The sequence below is a fragment of the Triticum urartu genome, chromosome 2A (assembly GCF_056163025.1).
Source record: "Triticum urartu cultivar PI428250 chromosome 2A, HENAU_Tu73, whole genome shotgun sequence".
Classification (NCBI taxonomy): domain Eukaryota; kingdom Viridiplantae; phylum Streptophyta; class Magnoliopsida; order Poales; family Poaceae; genus Triticum; species Triticum urartu.
The window spans coordinates 507,421,273-507,446,123 of record NC_141874.1 but is presented as its reverse complement, the minus strand read 5'-3'; positions in this window follow the sequence as shown (position 1 = coordinate 507,446,123).

The following is a 24,851-nucleotide window of genomic DNA, read 5'->3' as shown; positions in this document are numbered from 1 at the left end:
AAGAAAACAACCGGTACAAACAAGCTTCGATCTGGAATATTTTTCGAAAACTGAACCATTCTTGTAATTCTGATTTTTTTAAAACACGAATAATTTTAGGAACCCAAACAGTTACATTTCTTCAAAAACTGAATCTTTTCTAAAAATAGAGCGAATTACGAAAAATGATTTTTTTTGAAAATCCTGAATATTTTCTGACAATGTAAACGGTTTTTTAATTTTGGAGCGAAAAATTGGAAACAATAACCTTTTTAAAATTGAGAACAAAAGATTGAAACATGAACATTCTTCTAAAAAATGGGAACACAATTTGTATTTATATGCTTTGTTGGAAATGAGAACAAGATTTTAAATATGGGAATATTCTTTAAATTGCGAGTAAAATGTAGAAACCGTGAACATTTTTTGAAGCACGAACATTTTTCTGCAAAAATTATGAACAAATTTTGAAAATGAGTATTTCGAAACACGTATTTTTTTTGAAATTGTGAACATATTTTGAAATTCCTACACTTCTTGAAACACATTTTTTAAAATTGTTTAATGGATTTTGCAAACGAGAACATTTGTTGTAATTCCTAAACATTTTTTGTAAAACGAATATTTTTTAAAAATTCTGACCAAATTTTGAAATGAGTACATTTTTTAAAATTCCAAAAAATTGGAAATCTTGAAATAAACGGGCAAAAAGAAAGAAAAAAATAAACAACAAAGTCTTTAGTCCCAAACAAGTTGGGGTAGACTAGAGGAGAAACTCATAAGATCTCGCGACCAACTCATAGTTCTCACACATGGATATCAAGCTTCCACGCATCCTTGTCCACAACTAGTTCTTTGGTGATACTCCAATCCTTCAAGTCTCTTTTAACGGACTCCTCCCATGTCAAATTCGGTCTACCCCGACCTCTCTTGACATCCTCTGCATGCTTTAGCCATCCACTATGCACTACAGCTTCTGGAGGCGTGTGCTGAATATATCCAAATCATCTCAGACGATGTTGAACAAGTTTCTCTTCAATTGGTGCTACCGCAACTCTATCTCGTATATCATCATTCTGGACTTGATCCTTCCCCATGTGGCCACACATCCATCTCAACATACGCATCTCCGTCACACCTAATTGTTGAACATGTTGCCTTTTAGATGGCCAACACTCAGCGCCATACAACATTGTGGGTCGAACCGCCGTCCTGTAGAACTTGCCTTTTAGCTTTTGTGACACTCTCTTGTCATAGAAAATGCCAGAAGCTTGGCCCCACTTCATCCATTCGGCTTTGATTCGATGGTTCACATCTTCACCGATACCCCCATCTCAAAAGGTGTTCTTCTGAGGCACCACCCGCCCAACAAGGCTAACATCCTCCTTCACACCTAGTAGTACTGAAACCACACATCATGTACTCAGTTTTAGTTCTACTAATCCTAAACCCTTTGGATTCCAAGGTTTGTCTTCATAACTCTAGCTTCCTATTTACCCACGTTTGACTATCGTCAACTGGCACCACATCATCCAAAAAGAGCATACACCATGAGATATCTCCTTATACATTCCTTGTGACCTCATCCATCACCAAGGCAAAAAGATAAGGGCTCAAAGTTGACCCTTGATGCAGTCCTATCTTAGTCGGGAATTCATCAGTGTCGACATCACCTGGTCGAACACTTTTCACAACATTATCGTACATGTCCTTGATGAGGGTAATATACTTTGCTGGAACTTTGTGTTTCTTCACGGCCCACCATGTGACATTCCGCGATATCTTATCATAGGTTGTTTCCAAGTCAATGAACACCATATGCAAGTCCTTCTTTTGCTCATTGTATCTCTCCATAATTTGTCGTACTAAGAAAATGGCTTTCATGGTCGACCTTCCAGGCATGAAACCAAACTAATTTTTGGTCACGATTGTCATTCTTCTTAAGCGGTGCTCAGTGACTCTCCCCCATAGCTTCATTGTATGACTCATCATCTTAATTCCATAGTAATTAGTACAACTTTGAACACCCCCCTTGTTCTTGAAAATTGGTACTAATGTACTCCGTCTCCATTCTTCTGGCTTCTTGTTTGCCCAAAAATGAGGTTGAAAAGTTTGGTTTGCCATACTATTGCTATGTCCCCGGGGCTTTTCGACACCTCAATGGGGATACAATCAGGGGCCATCGCCTTGCCTCCTTTCATCCTTTTTAAAGCCTCCTTGATCTTAGAGTCCTGGATTCGCCGCACAAAATGCATGTGGTCTCATCAAAGGAGTCATCCAGTTCACTGGTAGAACTCTCATCCTCCCCATTGAACAGCTTCTCGAAGTACTCCCGCCATCTATGCTTAATCTCCTCGTCCTTCACCAGGAGCTGTTCTGCTCCATCCTTGATGCATTTGACTTGCCCAATATCCCTCGTCTTCCTCTCTCGAATCTTGGCCACCAAGCTCAACTTCAACAAGACCCCCATGGTGTTCAACCTGGGCTACCTGATATGGCTACATCTTCGCAAAGACCGCTTCCCCAACGAGCGCAAGTCCAAGATACTACCGCGCGCCGATGGACCTTTCAAGACCCTAGCACGTTATAACGACAAGGCCTACAAGATTGACATCCCACGTGACAAGTACAACATGAACGACATCTTTAACGTCAATGATTTATCAACCTACCATGGTGATCAAGTTAACGATCTAAGGACGGACCTATTCCAGGGGGGATGATGCAGAGCATCCTTCGGTCATCCCCATGGACACTACACCAACCCATCAAGCACCACGTGGACCTATGACAAGAGCTTGCGCATGTGCCATCAAACCCGAGGTGAACTCACTCCCCTACGAGATTGATATGGATATGGATGGAACTTGGATGGTACCTCGCCAAACAGTGTTATGTGTCATTAGGTATGAAGACGACCTCCACCAAGCAGCTAAGGACATTCCCCAAGGCCTAGGAGAAGGACCCCAAGGCGACAAGGAAGACAAAGACAACCGTTAAGACGAAGACTGCACCTCCCAAGTAACCCCGTACACACGGGCCTCCCTGATCCCATGCCCACGGGCTACCCAGAAGGCTACTAGAAGTAAAAATGAGCACCACGTGCGCATGGGCCTCGCCATTGTAGCACCCCGTGCGCACGGGCCCAACTTACCCCATGCGCACGGCCCTCCCAGGAATCATCCGTGGACTTCCTTTTTTGCCCTCCAACTCGTCCCTCACCTCCATCTACTTATATATTTCATGCCTAGGGCATTGTTTAGGGTTAGCAAAGTACTATGAGACATTAGAGTGAGCTTTGCTCCTTGTATCACTCCTTTAGGAGATCAAGATCTCCTAGGAGAAGATCCCTAGTGGATATGAATACCCCTTCAAGGGAAGGATCTATCTAGATCATCAAGACCTCATCTCCTCTTGGATTTGAGAAGAACTTTATCTTAATGCTTGTTTGTTTGGAAACATTGCATGGAAAACAAAAAAATATCTACACACACGCAAGATCTATCCATGGAGATGCATAGCAACAAGAGGTGAGAGTGTGTCTATGTACCCTCGTAGACCGTAAGCGGAAGCGTTTGACAACGCGGTTGATGTAGTCAAACTTCTTTCGCGATCCAACCGACCGAGTACCGAACATACGGCACCTCCGCGTTCAGCACACGTTCAGCTCGGTGACCTCCGCGCCTTCTTGATCCAGCAAGACGGCGAGGTAGTTGTAACATTCCAAATTTTTAATTTGGATGTTATACATAGATCATCATATGCATATCATATTTTATTTGCATTTTGGTTGTGATCCAAGAAATCTTAAGCAACTCAAGGACCCAAGGAGAGAGTTGGAGATTTCATTTATTTTCATATTTGAATTTTCCTCAAATTTGAAAAGAGGATCATTTTGATTTTACTAATCTTTCTCTATGAAATATTTCCAATACTAAAAATAAAATGAGTGGAGATAATATGACTTCTCCAAATCAGAGGGGAATATTGGAGGGAAGATTTTAAAATCAAATAAATATTTTATTCATATTTTATTCGAGGTTTTATTTGAATTAGAAAAATATGCATTTTTCAAAATTGCATCTTTAGGCCAGAAAAATGTTCACTTTGTTCTAAATATTTTATTTAGACGGTGAAAATTATTTTTGGAATTTTTAGAATTTTTTATATTTATTTAGGATTTCCTTCGGCGGAATTTATTTAAAAAAATTCCGGACCGACTGCGCCGAAGCCTAGTCGGCCCATTCCCGCGCGTCGCCGTCTTACCCGCGGACTCTAGCCGCCGCCTGCACGGACGCCGAGTCCGGCTCGGCCACGCCGCCCGCCGCCTTGCCCCCTCCCCCAAGCCGCCTTGCCCTGCCCCTTTATAAGTCGCGTCGAAGCCCCGTCACCTCCCCACATTGCCCCGCCGTCGCAAGCCGCAGCTGCCGCCCACGCTAGCCGCTGCCGCACGCCGCCGCCTGCTGCCGCCCAAGCCCCGCCTCGCCGCGCCGGAGCCGCCGCCCGACGCCGTTCGGATCCGCCGCCGCTGACTGGTTTTTGCCTGATTTTTCGTCGGTTTATTTCGGTAAACCCCAGATCTAACTAGGTTTTTTATATAGACCGGTTTTCTCAGTTTTTCTTCGGTTTTGTTATTTAGCAAACGTTCGCGCGTAAGCCTCTGTTTACGAACACGTTCATTCTATTATCTTTGTTAACGAACATTCGTTCGTTAGTATTTTCTTTTTATTTTATTTTCGGCCATGGACCTATCCGTGATTATTTTTATCGCAGATTAGCCCATGATCTTCAAACCCTCATAGTTTCTCAACCGTTCGTCCAAATCTAGTGAAACCAACGCCAAAATCTTCGTCATGAACCCCTCTTTCCAGTTAATCAACTTTAACATGGTTTTGACAATTTAAAATTTGGTTGCAAGTAGATTTGAATTCGAACTTCTTTTGATCGTAGTTTGAGTTACGTCGCTTAGATTTGAGTATTTCCTTTTGCAAATCAAAGCACTTTAGTTGAACTTTCAGTTTGGACTTTCTCATTTGAGTTTCACCCTTGCATCTATCGCTTGAGTGCTTATGTATGCTATTGTTTGTTTGCGACAGAATTTCCGGTGTGCGAAGCGTGCTACTATGAGTCTCTAGGGTTTGTGGATCACCAGCAAGGCAAGTAACACTTTGATCATACCCCTTTGTTACCCAGTTTTTATGCATTAGTTTCAACCCTCAAACATTGCATGGTTAGGACTTGATAACATGTGGGTATTGGGAAGTAGTAGTTGAGGTAGTACCTATCGCCCTTTTCATTCAAACCCTGGAGTTACTTCGACGTTATGCTTATACTGCTATGCTATGCTCGTAGACGTGGTTTGGTTTAGTGATTCATGACAGTTGTGAGTATCATTATGAACTAAGGGTTTATTTAAGGTGGCTACTTTAACACACATCTAGGTGGATTGTTTGTGGGCACCTGGGGAAATCCAGTGCTGTCTAAGGAGAACCCGAGGAATCTGTGTGATCATCCTATGGTCCGCCACCCAGGATCAAAGGGATCATTTTGTTATTCATGCTGGAAACTTCCATGTGCAGCCACAAGCCATTATGGGCTCTGGCATAGTTGAGTAGGTTGTGTAACCTCTTTCTGTGGTAAACTAGCAGATGTAGGGGATGTAGCTAGTACGGTATACCCGTCGAAAGGGCTAATGCTTCTGAAAGACTGTGTCTCGGTCATCCGTTTCTCAAACATCTTGTAGTGTGAGAAATCAACGGAGGAAATCGAGTCTTGTGGGGAAAAGTGCACAAACCTCTGCAAAGTGTATAAACTAATAATGATTAGCCGTGTCCCCGGTTAAGGACATCTTGAGTATCTGGTGCTTGAATTATTATGTTGATCTCATCACTTTATTTAATTACCTTGTGGGGTTAATGATTACTTTAATTGGGATTGAGATGGGGTTACCATTCTTGGTGTTTATCAACTACCATGATAGTTAAACAAAACATATTCCTTTGTTGTAGGAAAAAATTGGCTTTCGCAAAAACATGAAAAACCATAGAGCCTCCACCAGCCATATATGCATATAGTTATAGCTGCTACTTGTTCATTGCTCTACAGTGTTATTTTGCCAGCATATTCCATGTGCTGACCCGTTTCCGGGCTGCAACATATTATGCTGCAGACTTTTGAGACCACGAGTAAGGTGCGCTAGGTCATTGTCATGCACTCAGCTATGCCGTTGGAGTTGATGGACTCGCTTTACCTTCGAAGCCTTCCATTGTTATCTTATTTAGATGGACTTAAGCCATAATATTGTAATAAGTTCTCTTTTGAGACTATCGATGTATTAAGTGTGTGATTGAAACTCTATTATAAATCCTTCAAGTACTGTGTGTGTCAGCATTATTGATCCATGGATGACACTTATGCACCGAGATTTGACTGTTTGAGGTCGGATCGCTGTAAGATGGTATTAGAGCACACACTGATTGTAGGACACGACCACTAAGATAAGCCATAGGTCACTCTTCTCTACTCATTTCTGACTCTTCTCCATTTTCCACTCTATAGATGGCGGACCCAAGGAACAAGTTTGCTCCACCGGATGAAGACACCCCTTTTGGACGACACTTCAAGGAAGTCACTAGGTACCTGAACATCGGAATACCAAGCTTCGCCGGGACCTACACCGCCACTTTACCAGAAGAGGAGCGTTGGATGATTTGAGTTCATGTTCCAGGAAGGACATTCACGCCACTTACTGAGCCCATAGAGTTTTCCTTTGATGCACCAACCTGGAGTCTAGGAAAGAGCATGGCAGCCCACATCACCATGGGACGCATCAGCGAAGTTTATCACAAGGATCTTTAGGACACCATCTACCAGATATGTGGGCGCTGAGATGAGCAATGGTAAATGATCAGCACCAAGAGGGACAGGTCCATTGCAACCTTCATCCAGGAGCTAAACCAGCACATTCGTCGCCAGGAGAACCAAATGTTTGCAAGCATGATAGATCTGAAGAAGGTGATGACCAGGAACATGGAGCTTGAAGAGGAACTCAAGTCTACACGCGACGGATACGAGGAGGAAATTGCAATACTAGTAGAAAAGAATGACGACCTGACGAGGAAGCTAGGAGTATTCATGGGAGACACCGCGCCAGGAGGAGATGACGACCCTCCCGAGGAGTACATCATCATCGACGACACCGACTCCAACCCCAACAGTAGTGATGATGATTACGAAGATGAAGCTGGAGCGGATATCATGGAGTCTTCCACCGATCAAAATTTCTAGATGACCACCATATTATCAGCAATGTTCCCCCATGTATATAGTAGTAGTCCGAGTATCTTTGTAACGGTAGCTAGATCGATTGTATGCCCTTGTTTGAATTGAGTGATGTGATATGAATATGTTTGTCTCATGCGCATATGGGTAGTGTTTTTCTCCTTAGACCTCATTCTATTCTAATTCCTCCCCTCTAAACTCATCAAATGCCTCCGAGACATGACCCCGGATTTGTCTTCCCACCAGAGCTCACTCAGTTGATCCAACAGCAGAATGCCTTGACGCAACTACTAGTCCAGAATCAAGGCAACAACAACAACAACAACCCACCGCCACCACCTCTAGTTGACAACTTAGCCCGTTTTCTGAGGTTGAATCTGTCGGTGTTTTCCAGTAGCACTGAGCCGATTGTTGCTGATGACTGGCTACGCAGGATTGGAAGGGAGTTGACCACCGCAGGTTGCGCAGATGCGGAGAAGGTGCACTTTGCCGCACACCAACTGAATGGACCCGTAGCCTCATGGTGGGAGAATTGCACAATCACTTTTCCCATAGCCAATGTCACATGGGATTAGTTTCAGCAAGCTTTCCACACATCCCATGTCTCAACTGGAGCTATGAATATGAAGAAGCGTGAGTTCCGCAACTTACGCCAGGGAAACCGTACTGTGGGGCAGTACGTGGATGAGTTTAGCAAGTTAGCCCGTTACGCCCCAGATGATGTGGCCACAGATGCCGCGAAGCAGGAGAAGTTTATGAAAGGACTAAATGATGAGATGAGTATGCAATTGATGGTGGCAATATTCACTAACTATCAGGAGTTGGTAGACCGGGCCCTTATGATTGAAAGCAAATAACAGCAGATAGAGAGCCGCAAACGGAAGTATGGACAGGGGAAGTACAATTCTGGAGCTCAGCAGAAGCCTCGCTTTACCCCTAACCCGGAGGTTACACCCATAACCATGGAGGCCATACTCACAATGGAGGAAGTTCCCATAACCACAGTGGGGCTTAGAATGGAAACGGGAATGGAGGAAGCAGTAGCCAGAACCTCCCCAACCCAGCAACGCCCGCCAAGAAGGACCTGAGCCATGTTACTTGTTACAAGTGCGGGAAGACTGGGCACTACGCCAACGACTGTTCTGACTTGAAGAATGGCAATGGAAATGGAAACTCTGGGAAGAAGCCCAATCCCTTCACCAGAGGTTAGGTGAACCACATCAACGTGGAGGAGGTTGAAGATCAACCTGACGCAGTGATCGGTAAGTTTTTGATTAAGTATTTACCGCACTCGTTCTTTTCGATACTGGTGCATCGCATTCATACATATCAAGGGGATTTGTGGACAAGTTTAAGTTGCCAACCTTAGCCCTTAGGTCACCCATGTTAGTAAGCTCGCCAGGAGTAGAGTATATGGCCAGCCGATGGTGAGATCGGTTACCCTTGACCATTGGTAGCCATGTTTTCCCCTCAGACCTAATAATTTTGCAGTCACAAGGATTTGATATAATATTAGGCATGTATTGGTTATCGAAGTATGGAGGAAACACCGATTATGCTAGTAAGACCATTTTACTCACCACCCTAGACGGAAAAAAGATCAAGTATGTATCTAGACATTCGTCAAGGAGGACCCAAGTGAATTCTCTTTTGGGGGTTGTTCGGGAAGAAGTGCCTGTTGTGAAGGATTACCCGGATGTATTTCCAGAGGAACTACCAGGCATGCCACCGGATCGGGACATAGAATTTTTGATAGAGCTGTTGCCTGGCACCGGACCAATATCAAAGAAGCCATACTAGATGCCCGCAAATGATATGGAGGAAATCAAGAAGCAGATTAAGGAGTTATTAGAGAAAGGTTACATTCGACGAAGTTCATCCCCGTGGGGAGCCCCAGTGCTCTTGGTTGAGAAGAAGGATGGATCTTTGAGAATGAGTGTTGATTATCGAGCATTGAATGAAGTGACGATCAAGAACAAGTACCCACTGCCGATGATCAATGATTTATTTGACAAGCTACAAGGAGCTAAAGTATTTTCCAAGATCGATCTGTGATTAGGATACCACCAGTTGAAGATCCGAGAAAAGGATATACCTAAGACAGCTTTCACCACAAGGTATGGGCTATATGAGTACACGCTCATGTCATTTGGATTGACCAACGCCCCTGCTTACTTCATGAGTATGATGAACAAGGTGTTCATGGAGTTCTTAGATAAGTTTGTAGTGGTGTTCATTGATGATATTTTGCTATACTCGAATAATGAAGAGGAACACAAGGAACACTTGCGCCTAGTTCTCGAGAAGCTCAGGGAACATCAGTTGTATGCCAAGTTTAGCAAGTGTGAGTTTTGGTTGAAGGAAGTTGGACTTCTTGGACATATTATATCAGGAGAAGGTATAGCAGTAGACCCCACCAAGGTTCAGCCTATAACGGAGTGGTTGGCACCCACCTCAGTTGGGGAGATCCGCAGTTTTCTAGGACTCGCGGGATACTACCGGAGATTCATTGAGAATTTTTCCAAGATTGCAAAGCCTATGATGGAGTTGTTGAAGAAGGACACCAAGTTCAAATGGACCAAGGAATTTGAAGCTAGTTTTTAGGAGTTGAAGAAACGTTTGGTTACAACCTCAGTGCTGATTCTTTCGGATATACGCAAGGATTTCCAAGTGTATTGCGACGCTTCTCGCTTAGGACTTGGAGGAGTGCTTATGCAGGATGGAAGAGTTGTTTCATATGCCTCATGACAACTTCGACCGCATGAGTTGAATTATGCCACACATGATTTGGAGTAAGCATCTGTACTGCATGCGCTCAAGACTTGGAGACATTTTTTGATTGGAAACAGATGTGATGTGTACACGGATCACAAGAGTTTGAAGTACATTTTCACGCAGAAGGAGATGAACCTCAGACAGAGGAGATGGTTGGAGCTTATAAAGGATTGCGATATGAAATTGCATTATCACCCAGGAAAGGCCAATGTCGTAGCAGACGCTTTGAGCCGGAAGAGTATGCCAATTCCCTTGTAAGTGGAGGGTTACCGCAGGAGTTAGTCAAGAATCTCAAGGAGCTTCGTTTGGAGATAGTTCCAAGAGGTTTTGTGGCAACAATGGAGGTTCAGTCTACATTATTGGGAAAGATTCGAGAAGCTCAGAAGGATGATAAGGAAATTGCTAAGATAAAGGAGAAAATGAGCAAAGGAAAAGCCAAGGGTTTCCGTGAGGATGAGCACGAGACCTTATGGTTTGAGGATCGTATTTATGTGCCTAATAATGCTGAGATTAGGAAGTTAATACTTCAGAAGCTCATGACTCGCCATACTCGATTCACCTCGGAAACACCAAGATGTATTTGGATTTGAAGGAGCATTTCTGGTGGAGTGGTATGAAGAAGGATATTGCAGAGTATGTAGCAGTATGTGATGTATGTTAGAGAGTGAAGGCATAACATCAGAAGCCAGCAGGATTACTACAGCCTATGTCGATACCCGAATGGAAGTGGGACAAGCTTGGCATGGATTTCATCACCGGATTACCCAGGACCCGATCGGGGTACGATTCAATCTAGGTAGTAGTTGATCGTTTGACAAAGGTAGCTCACTTTATCCCAGTGAAAACCACCTATACAAGCGCGAAGTTGGCCAAGATATATATGACCAGGATCGTATGTCTGCATGGAGTTCCGAGGACCATCATATCAGATAGAGGAACATAGTTTACCTCGAAGTTTTGGAATCAGCTGCACCAGACCTTGGGTACCAGGCTAGAGTTCAGTACAACCTTTCATCTCCAGACAGATGGACAGACAGAGAGAGTCAATCAGATTCTGGAGGACATGTTGAGAGCTTGTGCGCTCGATTATGGATCTAGTTGGGACGATAATTTACCTTACACAGAGTTCTCATACAACAACATTTATCAGGCTAGTTTGAAGATGGCTCCTTTCAAAGCCTTGTATGGAAGGAGATGCCGGACACTGCTAATGTGGGATGAAGTTGGAGACGGTCAATTATTTGGACCAGATTTATGAAGGAAATATGCCCTAGAGGCAATAATAAAGTTATTATTTATTTCCTTATATCTTGATAAATGTTTATTATTCATGCTAGAATTGTATTAACCGGAAACATAATACATGTGTGAATACATAGACGAACAGTATGTCACTAGTATGCCTCTACTTGACTAGCTCGCTGAATCAAAGATGGTTAAGTTTCCTAGCCATAGACATGAGTTGTCATTTGATTAACGGGGTCACATCATTAGAGAATGATGTGATTGACTTGACCCATTCCGTTAGCATAGCACTTGATTGTTTAGTTTGTTGCTATTGCTTTCTTCATGACTTATACATGTTCCTATGACTATGAGATTATGCAACTCCCGTTTACCGGAGGAACACTTTGTGTGCTACAACGTAACTGGGTGATTATAAAGGTGCTCTATAGGTGTCTCCGAAGGTATTTGTTGGGTTGGCGTATTTCGAGATTAGAATTTGTCACTCCGATTGTCGGAGAGGTATCTCTAGGCCCTCTCGGTAATGCACATCACTCAAGCCTTGCAAGCATTGCAACTAATAAGTTAGTTGCGGGATGATGTATTACAGAACGAGTAAAGAGACTTGCCGGTAATGAGATTGAACTAGGTATTGAGATACCGATGATCAAATCTCGGGCAAGTAACATACCGATGACAAAGGGAACAACGTATATTGTTATGCGGTCTGACAGATAAAGATCTTCTTAGAATATGTAGGAGCCAATATGAGCATCCAGGTTCCGCTATTGGTTATTGACCGGAGACGTGTCTCGATCATGTCTACATAGTTCTCGAACCCGTAGGGTCTGCATGCTTAAAGTTCGGTGACAATCGTAATTAGGGTTTTTGTGTTTTGATGTACCGAAGGTTGTTTGGTGTCCCGGATGTGATCACGGACATGACGAGGAGTCTTGAAATGGTCGAGACATAAAGATTGATATATTTGAAGCCTATATTTGGATATCAGAAATGTTCTGGGTGAAATCGGGATTTTACCGGAGTATCGGGGGGTTACCGGAACCCCCCGGGGGTTATTATGCCTACATGGGCCCTAAGGGAGAAGAGGAGGGCCGGCCAGGGTAGGCCGCGCGCCCCCTCCTCCCTAGTCCGAATAGGACAAGGAAGGGGGGGGGCGCCCCCCTTTCCTCTTTCTCCCTTCCCCCTTCCTTTTCCAACAAGGCAAGAGGGGGGAGTCCTACTCCCGATGGGAGTAGGACTCCTCCGGGCGCACCCCTTGGGCCGGCCGCACCTCCCCCTCTCCCTCCTTTATATACGGGGGCAAGGGGGCACCCCATGACACACAAGTTGATCTTCGTGATCGTTCCTTAGCCGTGTGCGGTGCCCCCTTCCACCATATTCCATCTCGGTCATATCGTAGCGGTGCTTAGGCGAAGCCCTGCGTTGGTAGAACATCATCACCGTCATCACGCTGTCGTGCTGACGAAACTCTCCCTCAACACTTTGCTGGATCGGAGCTCGAGGGACGTCACCGAGTTGAACGTGTGCAGAACTCGGAGGTGCCGTATGTTCGGTACTTGGATCGGTCGGATCGGGAAGACGTACGACTACTTCCTCTATGTTGTGTCAACGCTTCCGTTGCCGGTCTACGAGAGTACGTAGACAAACACTCTCCTCTCTCGTTGCTATGCATCACCATGATCTTGCATGTGCATAGGAATTTTTTTGAAATTACTACGTTCCCCAACAGTGGCATCCGAGCCAGGTTTTATGCGTTGATGTTATGCACGAGTAGAACACAAGTGAGTTGTGGGCGATATAAGTCATACTGCTTACCAACATGTCACACTTTGGTTCGGCGGTATTGTTGGATGAAGCGGCCCGGACCGACATTACGCGTACGCTTACGTGAGACTGGTTCTACCGACGTGCTTTGCACACAGGTGGCTGGCGGGTGTTAGTTTCTCCAACTTTAGTTGAACCGAGTGTGGCTACGCCCGGTCCTTGCGAAGGTTAAAACAGCACCAACTTGACAAACTATCGTTGTGGTTTTGATGCGTAGGTAAGAACGGTTCTTGCTAAGCCCGTAGCAGCCACGTAAAACTTGCAACAACAAAGTAGAGGACGTCTAACTTGTTTTTGCAGGGCATGTTGTGATGTGATATGGTCAAGACGTGATGAGATATAAGTTGTTGTATGAGATGATCATGTTTAGTTGAAGTTATCGGCAACTGGCAAAAGCCTTATGGTTATCTCTCTATTGCATAAGATGCAAGCGCCAAATAATTGCTTTACTTTATCGCTATGCGATAGCAATAGTTGCAAGAGCAATTGTTGGCGAGACAACCATGTGACGACACATTGATATAGATCAAGATGATGGAGATCATGGTGTCATGCCGGTGACGATGGAGATCATGATGATGCTTTGGAGATGGAGATCAAAGGCACAAGATGATGATGGCCATATCATGTCACATATTTTGATTGCATGTGATGTTTATCTTTTATACATCTTATTTTGCTTAGTTCAATGGTAGCTTTATAAGATGATCTCTCACTAATTATCAAGGTACAAGTGTTCTCCCTGAGTATGCACCGTTGCGAAAGTTCTTCGTGCTGAGACACCACGTGATGATCGGGTGTGATAGGCTCTACGTTCAAATACAACGGGTGCAAAATAGTTGCACACGCGGAATACTCAGGTTAAACTTGACGAGCCTAGCATATAACGGATATGGCCTCGGAAAACGGAGACCGAAAGGTCGAGCGCGAATCATATAGTAGATATGATCAACATAGCTATGTTCACCATTGAAACTACTCCATCTCACGTGATGATCGGACATGGTTTAGTTGATATGGATCACGTGATCACTTAGAGGATTAGAGGGATGTCTATCTAAGTGGGAGTTCTTAAGTAATATGATTAATTGAACTTAAATTTATCATGAAATTAGTCCTGGTAGTATTAGCATATCTATGTTGTAGATCAAAAGCTCGCGTTTAGCTCCCCTGTTTTATTTTTGATATGTTCCTAGAGAAAACTAAGTTGAAAGATGTTAGTAGCAAGGATGCGGATTGGATCCGTGATCTGAGGTTTATCCTCATTGCTGCACAGAAGAATTATGTCCTTGATGCACCGCTAGGTGACAGACCTATTGCAGGAGCAGATGCAGACGTCATAAACGTTTGGCTAGCTCAATATGATGACTACTTGATAGTTTAGTGCACCATGCTTAACAGCTTAGAATCGGGACTTCAAAGACGTTTTGAACGTCATGGATCATATGGATGTTCCAGGAGTTGAAGTTAATATTTCAAGCAAATACCCGAGTTGAGAGATATGAAGTCTCCAACAAGTTCTATAGCTAAAAGATGGAGGAGAATAGCTCAAGCAGTGAGCATGTGTTCATATTGTATGGGTACTACAATCGCTTGAATCAAGTGGGAGTTAATCTTCCAGATAAAATAGTGATTGACAGAATTCTCTAGTCATCATCACCAAGTTAGTAGAACTTGGTGATGAACTATAGTATGCAAGGGATGACGAAAACGATTCCCGAGCTTTTCATGATGATGAAATCGATGAAGGTAGAAATCAAGAAAGAGCATCAAGTGTTGATGATTAACAAGACCACTAGTTTCAAAAAAGGGCAAAGGGAAAGAAAGGGAACTTCAATAAGAACGGCAAGCAAGTTGCTGCTCAAGTGAAGAAGCCCAAGTCTGGACCTAAGCCTGAGACTAAGTGCTTCTACTGCAAAGGGACTAGTCACTAAAAGCGGAACTGCCCCAAGTATTTAGCGGATAAGAAGGACGGCAAAGTGAACAATGCTATATTTGATATACATGTAATTGATGTGTACTTTACTAGTGTTTATAGCAACCCCTCGGTTTTTTATACTGGTTCAGTTGCTAAGAGTAGTAACTCGAAACGGGAGTTGCAGAATGAACAGAGACTAGTTTAGGGTGAAGTGACGATGTGTGATGGAAGTGGTTCCAAGATTGATATGAGCATCATCGCACACTCCCTATAATTTCAGGATTAGTGTTAAACCTAAATAAATGTTATTTGGTGTTTGCGTTGAGCATGAATATGATTTGATCATGTTTATTGCAAAATGGTTATTCATTTAAGTTAGAGAATAATTGTTGTTCTGTTTACATGAATAAAACCTTCTATGGTCATACACCCAATGAAAATGGTTCGTTGGATCTCGATCGTAGTGATACACATATTCATAATATTGAAGCCAAAATATGCAAAGTTAATAATGATAGTGCAACTTATTTGTGGCACTGCCGTTTAGGTCATATTGGTGTAAAGCGCATGAAGAAAGTCCATGATGATGGGCTTTTGGAATCACTTGATTATGAATTATTTTGATGCTTGCGAACCATGCCTCATGGGCAAGATGACTAAGACTTTGTTCTCCGGAACAATGGAGCGAGCAACTGACATATTGGAAATAATACATACTGATGTATGTTGTCCGATGAGTGTTGAGGCTCGTGGCGGGTATCATTATTTTCTGACCTTCATAGATTATTTGAGCAGATATGGGTATATCTACTTGATGAAACATAACTCTGAAACATTTGAAAAGTTCAAAGAACTTCATAGTGAAGTGGAAAATCATCATGACAAGAAAATAAAGTTTCTACGATCTGATCGTAGAGACAAATATTTGAGTTACGAGTTTGGTCTTCGATTAAAACAATGTGGAATAGTTTCACAAAATCATGCCACCTGGAACACCACAGCATAATGATGTGTCCGAATGTCATAACCGTACTATTATTGGATATAGTGCAATCTATGATGTTTCTTACCGATTAATCACTATAGTTTTGGGGTTATGCATTAGAGACAGCTGCATTCACGTTAAAAAGGGCACCTCTAAATCCGTTGAGGCGACACCATATGAACTGTGGTTTGGCAAGAAACCAAAGTTGTCGTTTCTTAAAGTTTGAGGTTGCAATGCTTATGTGGAAAAGTTTCAACCTGATAAGCTCAAACCCAAATCGGAGAAGTGCGTCTTCATAGGATACCCAAAAGAAAATGTTGGGTACACCTTCTATCACAGATCCAAAGGCAAGTTATTCATTGCTGAGAATGGATCCTTTCTAGAGAAGGAGTTTCTCTCAAAAGAAGTGAGTGGGAGGAAAGTAGAACTTGATGAGGTAACTGTACCTGCTCCCTTATTGGAAAGTAGTTCATCACAGAAATCTGTTTCTGTGACTCCTACACCAATTAGTGAGGAAGCTAATGATGATGATCATGTAACTTCAGATCAAGTTACTACCGAAGCTCGTAGGTAAACCATAGTGAGATCCGCACCAGAGTGGTACGGTAATCATGTTCTGGAGGTCATGTTACTTGACCATGACGAACCTACGAACTATGAGGAAGCGATGATGAGCCCAGATTCCACGAAATGGCTTTAGGCCATGAAATCTGAGATGAGATCCATCTATAAGAACAAAGTATGGACTTTGATTGACTTGCCCAAAGATCGGCGAGCCATTGAGATTAAATGGATCTTCAAGAGGAAGACGGACGTTGATAGTAGTGTTACTATCTACAAAGCTAGAATTGTTTTGCAAAAGGTTTTCGACAAGTTCAAGGTGTTGACTACGATGAGAGTTTCTCACTCGTATCTATGCTTAAGTCTATCCGAATCATGTTAGCAATTGCCACATTTTATGAAATCTGGCAAATGGATAAACAAAACTGCATTCCTTAATGGATTTATTAAAGAAGAGTTGTATATGATGCAACCAGAAGGTTTTGTCAATCCTAAAGGTGCTAACAAAATATGCAAGCTCCAGCGATCCATCTATGGACTGGTGCAAGCATCTCGGAGTTGGAATATACGCTTTGATAAGTTGATCAAAGCATATAGTTTTATACAGACTTGCGGTGAAGCATGTATTTACAAGAAAGTGAGTGGGGGCACTACATCATTTCTGATAAGTATATGTGAATGACATATTGTTGATCGGAGATAATGTAGAATTATTCTGCAAAGCATAAAGGAGTGTTTGAAAGGAGTTTTTCAAAGAAAGACCTCGGTGAAGCTGCTTACATATTGAGCATCAAGATCTATAGAGATAGATCAAGACGCTTGATAAGTTTTTCAATGAGTACATACCTTGATAAGATTTTGAAGTAGTTCAAAATGGAACAGTCAAAGGAGTTCTTGCCTTTGTTACAAGGTGTGAAGTTGAGTAAGACTCAAAACCCGACCACGGCAGAAGATAGAGAGAGAATGAAAGTCATTCCCTATGCCTCAGCCATAGGTTTTATAAAGTATGCCATGCTGTGTACCAGACCTATTGTATACCTTGCCCTGTGTTTGGCAAGGGAGTACAATAGTGATCTAGGAGTAGATCACTGGACATTGGTCAAAATTATCCTTAGTGGAATAAGGATATGTTTCTCGATTATGGAGGTGACAAAAGGTTCGTTGTAAAGGGTTACGTCAATGCAAGTTTTGACACTGATCCAGATGACTCAAAGTCTCAATCTGGATACATATTGAAAGTGGGAGCAATTAGCTAGAGTAGCTCCGTGCAGAGCATTGTTGACATAGAAATTTGCAAAATACTTACAGATCTGAATGTGGCAGACCCGTTGACTAAACTTGTCTCACAAGCAAAACATGATCACACCTTAGTACTCTTTGGGTATTAATCAGATAGAGATGTGAACTAGATTATTGACTCTAGTAAACCCTTTGGGTGTTGGTCACATGTCAATGTGAACTATGGGTGTTAATCACATGGTGATGTGAACTATTGGTATTAAATCACATGGCGATGTGAACTAGATTATTGACTCTAGTGCAAGTGGGAGACTGAAGGAAATATGCCCTAGAGGCAATAATAAAGTTATTATTTATTTCCTTATATCATGATAAATGTTTATTATTCATGCTAGAATTGTATTAACCGGAAACATAATACATGTGTGAATACATAGACAAACAGTATGTCACTAGTATGCCTCTACTTGACTAGCTCGCTGAATCAAAGATGGTTAAGTTTCCTAGCCATAGACATGAGTTGTCATTTGATTAACGGGGTCACATCATTAGAGAATGATGTGATTGACTTGACCCATTCCGTTAGCATAGCACTTGATCGTTTAGTTTGTTGCTATTGCTTTCTTCATGACTTATACATGTTCCTATGACTATGAGATTATGCAACTCCCATTTACCGGAGGAACACTTTGCGTGCTACCAAACGTCACAACGTAACTGGGTGATTATAAAGGTGCTCTACAGGTGTCTCCAAAGGTACTTGTTGGGTTGACGTATTTCGAGATTAGGATTTGTCACTCCGATTGTCGGAGAGGTATCTCTGGGCCCTCTCGGTAATGCACATCACTTAAGCCTTGCAAGCATTGCAACTAATGAGTTAGTTGCGGGATGATGTATTACGGAATGAGTAAAGAGACTTGCCGGTAACGAGATTGAACTAGGTATTGAGATACCGACGATCGAATCTCGGGCAAGTAACATACCGATGACAAAGGGAACAACGTATGTTGTTAAGCGGTCTAACCGATAAAGATCTTCGTAGAATATGTAGGAGCCAATATGAGCACCCAGGTTCTGCTATTGGTTATTGATCGGAGATGTGTCTCGGTCATGTCTACATAGTTCTCGAACCCGTAGGGTCCGCACGCTTAAAGTTCGGTGACGATCGTAATTAGGGTTTTTGTGTTTTGATGTACCGAAGGTTGTTCGGTGTCCCGGATGTGATCACGGACATGACGAGGAGTCTCGAAATGGTCGAGACATAAAGATTTATATATTGGAAGCCTATATTTGGATATCAGAAACGTTCCGGGTGAAATCGGGATTTTACCGGAGTACCGGGGGTTACCGGACCCCCCGGGGGTAATGGGCCTACATGGGCCCTAAGGGAGAAGAGGAGGGCCGGCCAGGGCAGGCCGCGCGCCCCCTCCCCCCTAGTCCGAATAGGACAAGGAAGGGGGGGGGGGCGCCCCCCTTTCCTCTTTCTCCCTCCCCCCTTCCTTTTCCAACAAGGAAAGAGGGGGGAGTCCTACTCCTGGTGGGAGTAGGACTCCTCCAGGCGCACCCCTTGGGCCGGCCGCACCTCCCCCTCTCCCTCCTTTATATACGGGGGCAAGGGGCACCCCATGACACACAAGTTGATCTTCGTGATCGTTCCTTAGCCGTGTGCGGTGCCCCCTTCCACCATATTCCACCTCGGTCATATCGTAGCGGTGCTTAGGCGAAGCCCTGCGTCGGTAGAACATCATCACCGTCATCACGCTGCCGTGCTGATGAAACTCTCCCTCAACACTTTGCTAGATCGGAGCTCGAGGGACGTCACCGAGTTGAACGTGTGCAGAACTCGGAGGTGCCATATGTTCGGTACTTGGATCGGTCGGATCGGGAAGACGTACGACTACTTCCTCTACATTGTGTCAACGCTTCCGTTGCCGGTCTACGAGGGTACGTAGACAAACACTCTCCTCTCTCGTTGATATGCATCACCATGATCTTGCGTGTGCGTAGGAAATTTTTTGAAATTACTACGTTCCCCAGCAATTTAATCAAAGAGTCTGAAGAGAAGGTTAAGTTGATTCGAGTTAGACTAAAGGTAGCTCAGTCCAGACAGAAGAGTTATGCAGATACTAAATGCAAGGAGATAGTCAATGAGATTGGAGACCGAGCATATCTTCGTGTGTCACCACTGTGAGGAGTTAAACATTTTGGAGTTAAGGGAAAGTTAGCCCCGAGATTTGTGGGACCGTACCGAGTTTTGGAACGTATGGGAGAGGATGCCTACAAGCTAGAGTTACCCGAAGGACTATCAGGAGTTCATGATGTGTTGCACGTTTCCCAGTTGAATAAGTGCCATGCAGAGATGGCCGATATTCCACTAAGAGATGCCGTGCCCCTGGTAGCAATTCAGTTGGACAGTGGTCTGACCTACGAGGAGAAACCCGTCAAGATTCTCGAACTTGCCAGCCGAGTTACGCGCAGCAAGCTTATCAAGTTTTGCAAAGTTCAGTGGAGCCACCATACCGAGGATGAAGTCACCTGGGAACGAGAGGAAGACCTACGGAAAGACCACCCACACCTATTTTCTAGCCAACCCGAATCTCGAGGGCGAGATTCATCTTAAGGGGGTAGGTTTGTAACATCCCAAATTTTCAATTTGGATGTTATACATAGATCATCATATGCATATCATATTTTTTTGCATTTTGGTTGTGATCCTAGAAATCTAAAGCAACTCAAGGACCCAAGGAGAGAGTTGGATTTTATTTATTTTCATATTTGAATTTTTCTCAAATTTGAAAAGAGGATCATTTTGATTTTAATAACTTTTCTCTCTGAAATATTTCTAATATTAAAAATATAATGAGTGGAGATAATATGACTTCTCCGAATCAGAGGGGAATGTTGGAGGGAAGATTTTAAAATCAAATAAATATTTTATTCGGATTTTATTCGAGGTTTTATTTGAATTAGAAAAATATGCATTTTTCAAAATTGCATCTTTAGGCCAGAAAAATGTTCACTTTGTTCTAAATATTTTATTTAGATGGTGAAAATTATTTTTGGCATTTTTTAGATTTTTTTATTTAGTATTTCCTTCAGCAGAATTTATTTTAAAAAAAATTCCAGACCGACTGGGCCGAAGCCCAGCCGGCGCATTCCCGCGCGGCGCCGTCTTCCCCGCGGACTCCCGCCGCCGCCTGCACGGACGCCGAGTCAAGCTTGGCCACGTCGCCTTGCCCCCTCCCCCAAGCCGCCTTGCCCCGCCCCTTTATAAGCCTCGCCAGAGCCCCCTCGCCTCCCCACATCGCCCCGCCGCCGCAAGCCGCAGCCGTCGCCCGTGCTAGCCGCCACCGCACACCGCCGCCTGTTGCCACCGCCGCCACTCGCGCGGCACGCCGCCGCCTGCTGCCGCCGTCGCTGTCGCCCAAGCCCCGCCTCGCCGCGCCGGAGCCGCCGCCCGCCGCCGACCGGTTTTTGCCCGATTTTTCATCGATTTATTTCAGTAAACCCTAGATCTAACTAGTTTTTTTATATACATCCGCTTTCTCGGATTTTCTTCGGTTTCGTTGTTTAGCAAATGTTCGCCCGTAAGCCTTTGTTTATGAACGCGTTCATTCGTTTATCTCTGTTAACGAGCGTTCGTTCGTTAGACTTTTCTTTTTATTTTATTTTCGGTCAGGGACCTATCCGCGATTATTTTTATCGCAGATTAGCCCATGATCTTCAAATCCTCACAGTATCTCAACCATTTGTCCAAATCTAGTGTAACCAACGCCAAAATCTTCGTCACGAACCCTCTTTACAGTTAATCAACTTGAACATGGTTTTGACAATTTAAAATTTGGTTGCAAGAAGATTTGAATTTGAACTTCTTTTGATCCTAGTTTGAGTTTCGTCGCTCCGATTTGAGTATTTCTTTTTGCAAATCGAAGCACTTCAGTTGAACTTTCTCATCTGACTTTTACCCTTGCATCTATTGCTTGAGTGCTTATGTATGCTATTGTTTGTTTGCGATAGAATTTTTGGAGTGCGAAGCGTGCTACTACGAGTCTCTAGGGTCTGCGGATCATCAACAAGGTAAGTAACACTTTGATCATACCCCTTTGTTACCCAGTTTTTATGCATTAGTTTCAACCCTCAAGCATTGCATGGTTAGGACTTGATAACATGTGGGTATTTGGAAGTAGTAGTTGAGGTAGTACCTATTGCCCTTTTCATTCAAACCCTGGGAGTTACTTCTACGTTATGCTTATATTGCTATGCTATGCTCGTAGACGTGGTTTGGTTTGAGTGATTCATGACAGTTGTGAGTATCATTATGAACTAAGGGTTTATTTAAGGTGGCTACTTTAACACACATCTTCGTGGATTGTTTGTGGGCACCTGGGACAATCCAGTGCTGTCCAAGGAGATCCCGGGGAATCCGTGTGATCATCCTATGGTCCGCCACCCAGGCTCAAAGGGATCATATTGTTATTCATGCTGGAAACTTCCGTGTGCAGCCACAAGCCATTATGGGTGCTGGCATAGTTGAGTAGGTTGTGTGACCTCTTTCAGTGGTAAACTAGCAGATGTTGGTGGTATAGTCCGAAAGGGCTAATGCTTCTGAAAGACTGTGTCTCGGTCATCCGTTTCTCAAACATCTTATAGTGTGAGAAATCAACGGAGGAGATCGAGTCGTGGGGAAAAGTGTGTAAACCTCTGCAGAGTGTATAAACTAATCATGATTAGCTGTGTCCCCGGTTAAGGACTGACGGTGTCCTGAACTAGGGGGTACTCACCACATCATCTCCCGACCAGGTGGATCGGGCTGAGGACCCACATGGCGGTTCACTCATGGGCCACTTCGGGCAGCCCATGCCACATACAAGGAGTATTCCACAAGACTTGGTGATCAAGACAAGAACTCCTCTCCACCAACGTATTCGGCTAGGACTCTTGTTATCCTAGGCCTCTGGTGCATTATATAAGCCAAGGCCAGGCTAGTCAATAGATATATTCATTATCATAGCCATACAAGCTAGACCTCTGGGGTTTAGCCATTATGATCTCAAGGTAGATCAACTCTTGTAATACTCGTACTCATCAATATCAGTCAAGCAGGACGTAGGGTATTACCTCCATAGAGAGGGCCCGAACCTGGGTAAACATCGTGTCCCCTGTCTCCTGTTGCCATCGACCTTAGACGCACAGTTCAGGACCCCCTACCCGAGATCCGCCAGTTTTGACACCGTCATTGGTGCTTTCATTGAGAGTTCCGCTGTGTGATCGACAAAGGATCAATGGCTCGACTACAGATCAACTGCGATGTCGGAATTCGTCGCTGGCTCGACTGGTCACCTTGGCTTGTCTGAGGACTGCGCCCTACCTCTGATCGTCATGTTCGGATGAGGGTCTTCATCAACGTCAACTCCGATCTCTATCAAGATCATGGAGGAATCATCCATGGAGCTCGGGGGCTCAACGTCAACATTACCCTCGGGCGACTGTGCTATTTTTCTAGACAGCGAACTTGTATCCGCCGCCACCGCCTCCTCGCGTGTCGTTTTAACGATTGCTTCAGTGGAATTGCATGGAATTGAGTCTACAACAACCCTGGAAAATTTCGTCGAGTTCCGATGGAGGAATCTCTGGCAATCTACGATATACTGGAGCCCTGTCAAATCTGGACGGGAATCTGAACGAGTTTAGGGCGTGATCACTAGAGCCCAGCTCAGAGGTCCTTTGTAAGATCCAACCGTTCATCTGCTGCAGAATTCTCATATCTACCACCCCTCAAAATTTCAGCTCGATCCGACCGTCCAAACTCCGAAAACCTTCCGATTAGTGCATCATTTTTTAGATCTGTTTTCTGGGCGAGAACAAATCCGACCCGACTTCATCTTTTTATGAACGGGATTTCGGACATCCTTTTGAAGGAAATTTTGTAAGGGGTATTGTGTTTTGTTCCCAAACACATCCCGCTAAATTTAAAGTTTTTTCCAATATGATCTTCACCATCGCGCGGTGTCAAACCAGCCCGACAACGTTACTCTACGGCTGCCGACCTGCGCTAGACACATCGTCGCTTTGTTGAGCCGAGCTCAACTTCTTCGGATCATCTTCTCTGCGAGCCGAACAAGAGTTCGGCATCGTAAAGGATAAATCATCACAAACATCGCCGCTCCATGGACTACATGGAGCGGGCACACCGGCATCGCTGCACGGTCACTTCATCAAGCCGACATTGACCATGTCACGAGCTATGACCTGCATCGGCATGCCCGCACTGTTGCTTCTTCAAGCCGATGTCCATCATGCCGACCTACTTCGACACCTCGGCTGGACCGGGGGATCCGCTATTTCTTCATCAACCTACTCCGGAGACTTTGACGTCACCAGCCAACCATCTTCGTTACGTTAGCTGGACCGGGGGCTTTGCCTCGGCGAGACAATCTTTGCCAGCATCGCCATGCCGTCGCTTCATCACCCATCAGGCAATGGGTGTGCGGATCAAGTCCCAATTTTGGGAGTAACCTTTATTCGGACTGCTACAACAAATAAACCAGGTGCTATTAATCCTAGCAATTTTTGTTTGTTTGGGTTTATCTTTTCCAAGGAATTATTACTTTGGTTTGTTCCATCATCTGTACACATGTCTATCAAATGGTGGCCACATTAACGACGGTCGCGTGGTGGTTTGCTCAGTTTCCGTACATACTTCGGCGAACGCCGCATCCGGAGCTCGGACCGACCTGTGAATTCGGCTTCGCCACGCCTTTACCGCATCATGCCGACGCCCTGCATCGACATTGACTTCGGCGCCAGGCCACATATCTTTAAATAAATTATTTTTGTGAAAAGCAATTACGCAAGGATTATATATATATATATTATTTGTTTTGGACCGCACTATTTTATGTGTGTAGGTGATCGACTTCGACTGCGTCATGCGGTCACTTGGGCAAGCCAACGTCATTGTCCCAATTGGCATAAATCGGCTCGCATGATCATCCTGTTGGTTGAATTGCCATACCGACATGTTCGGTTGCCTCGGGGACTTCG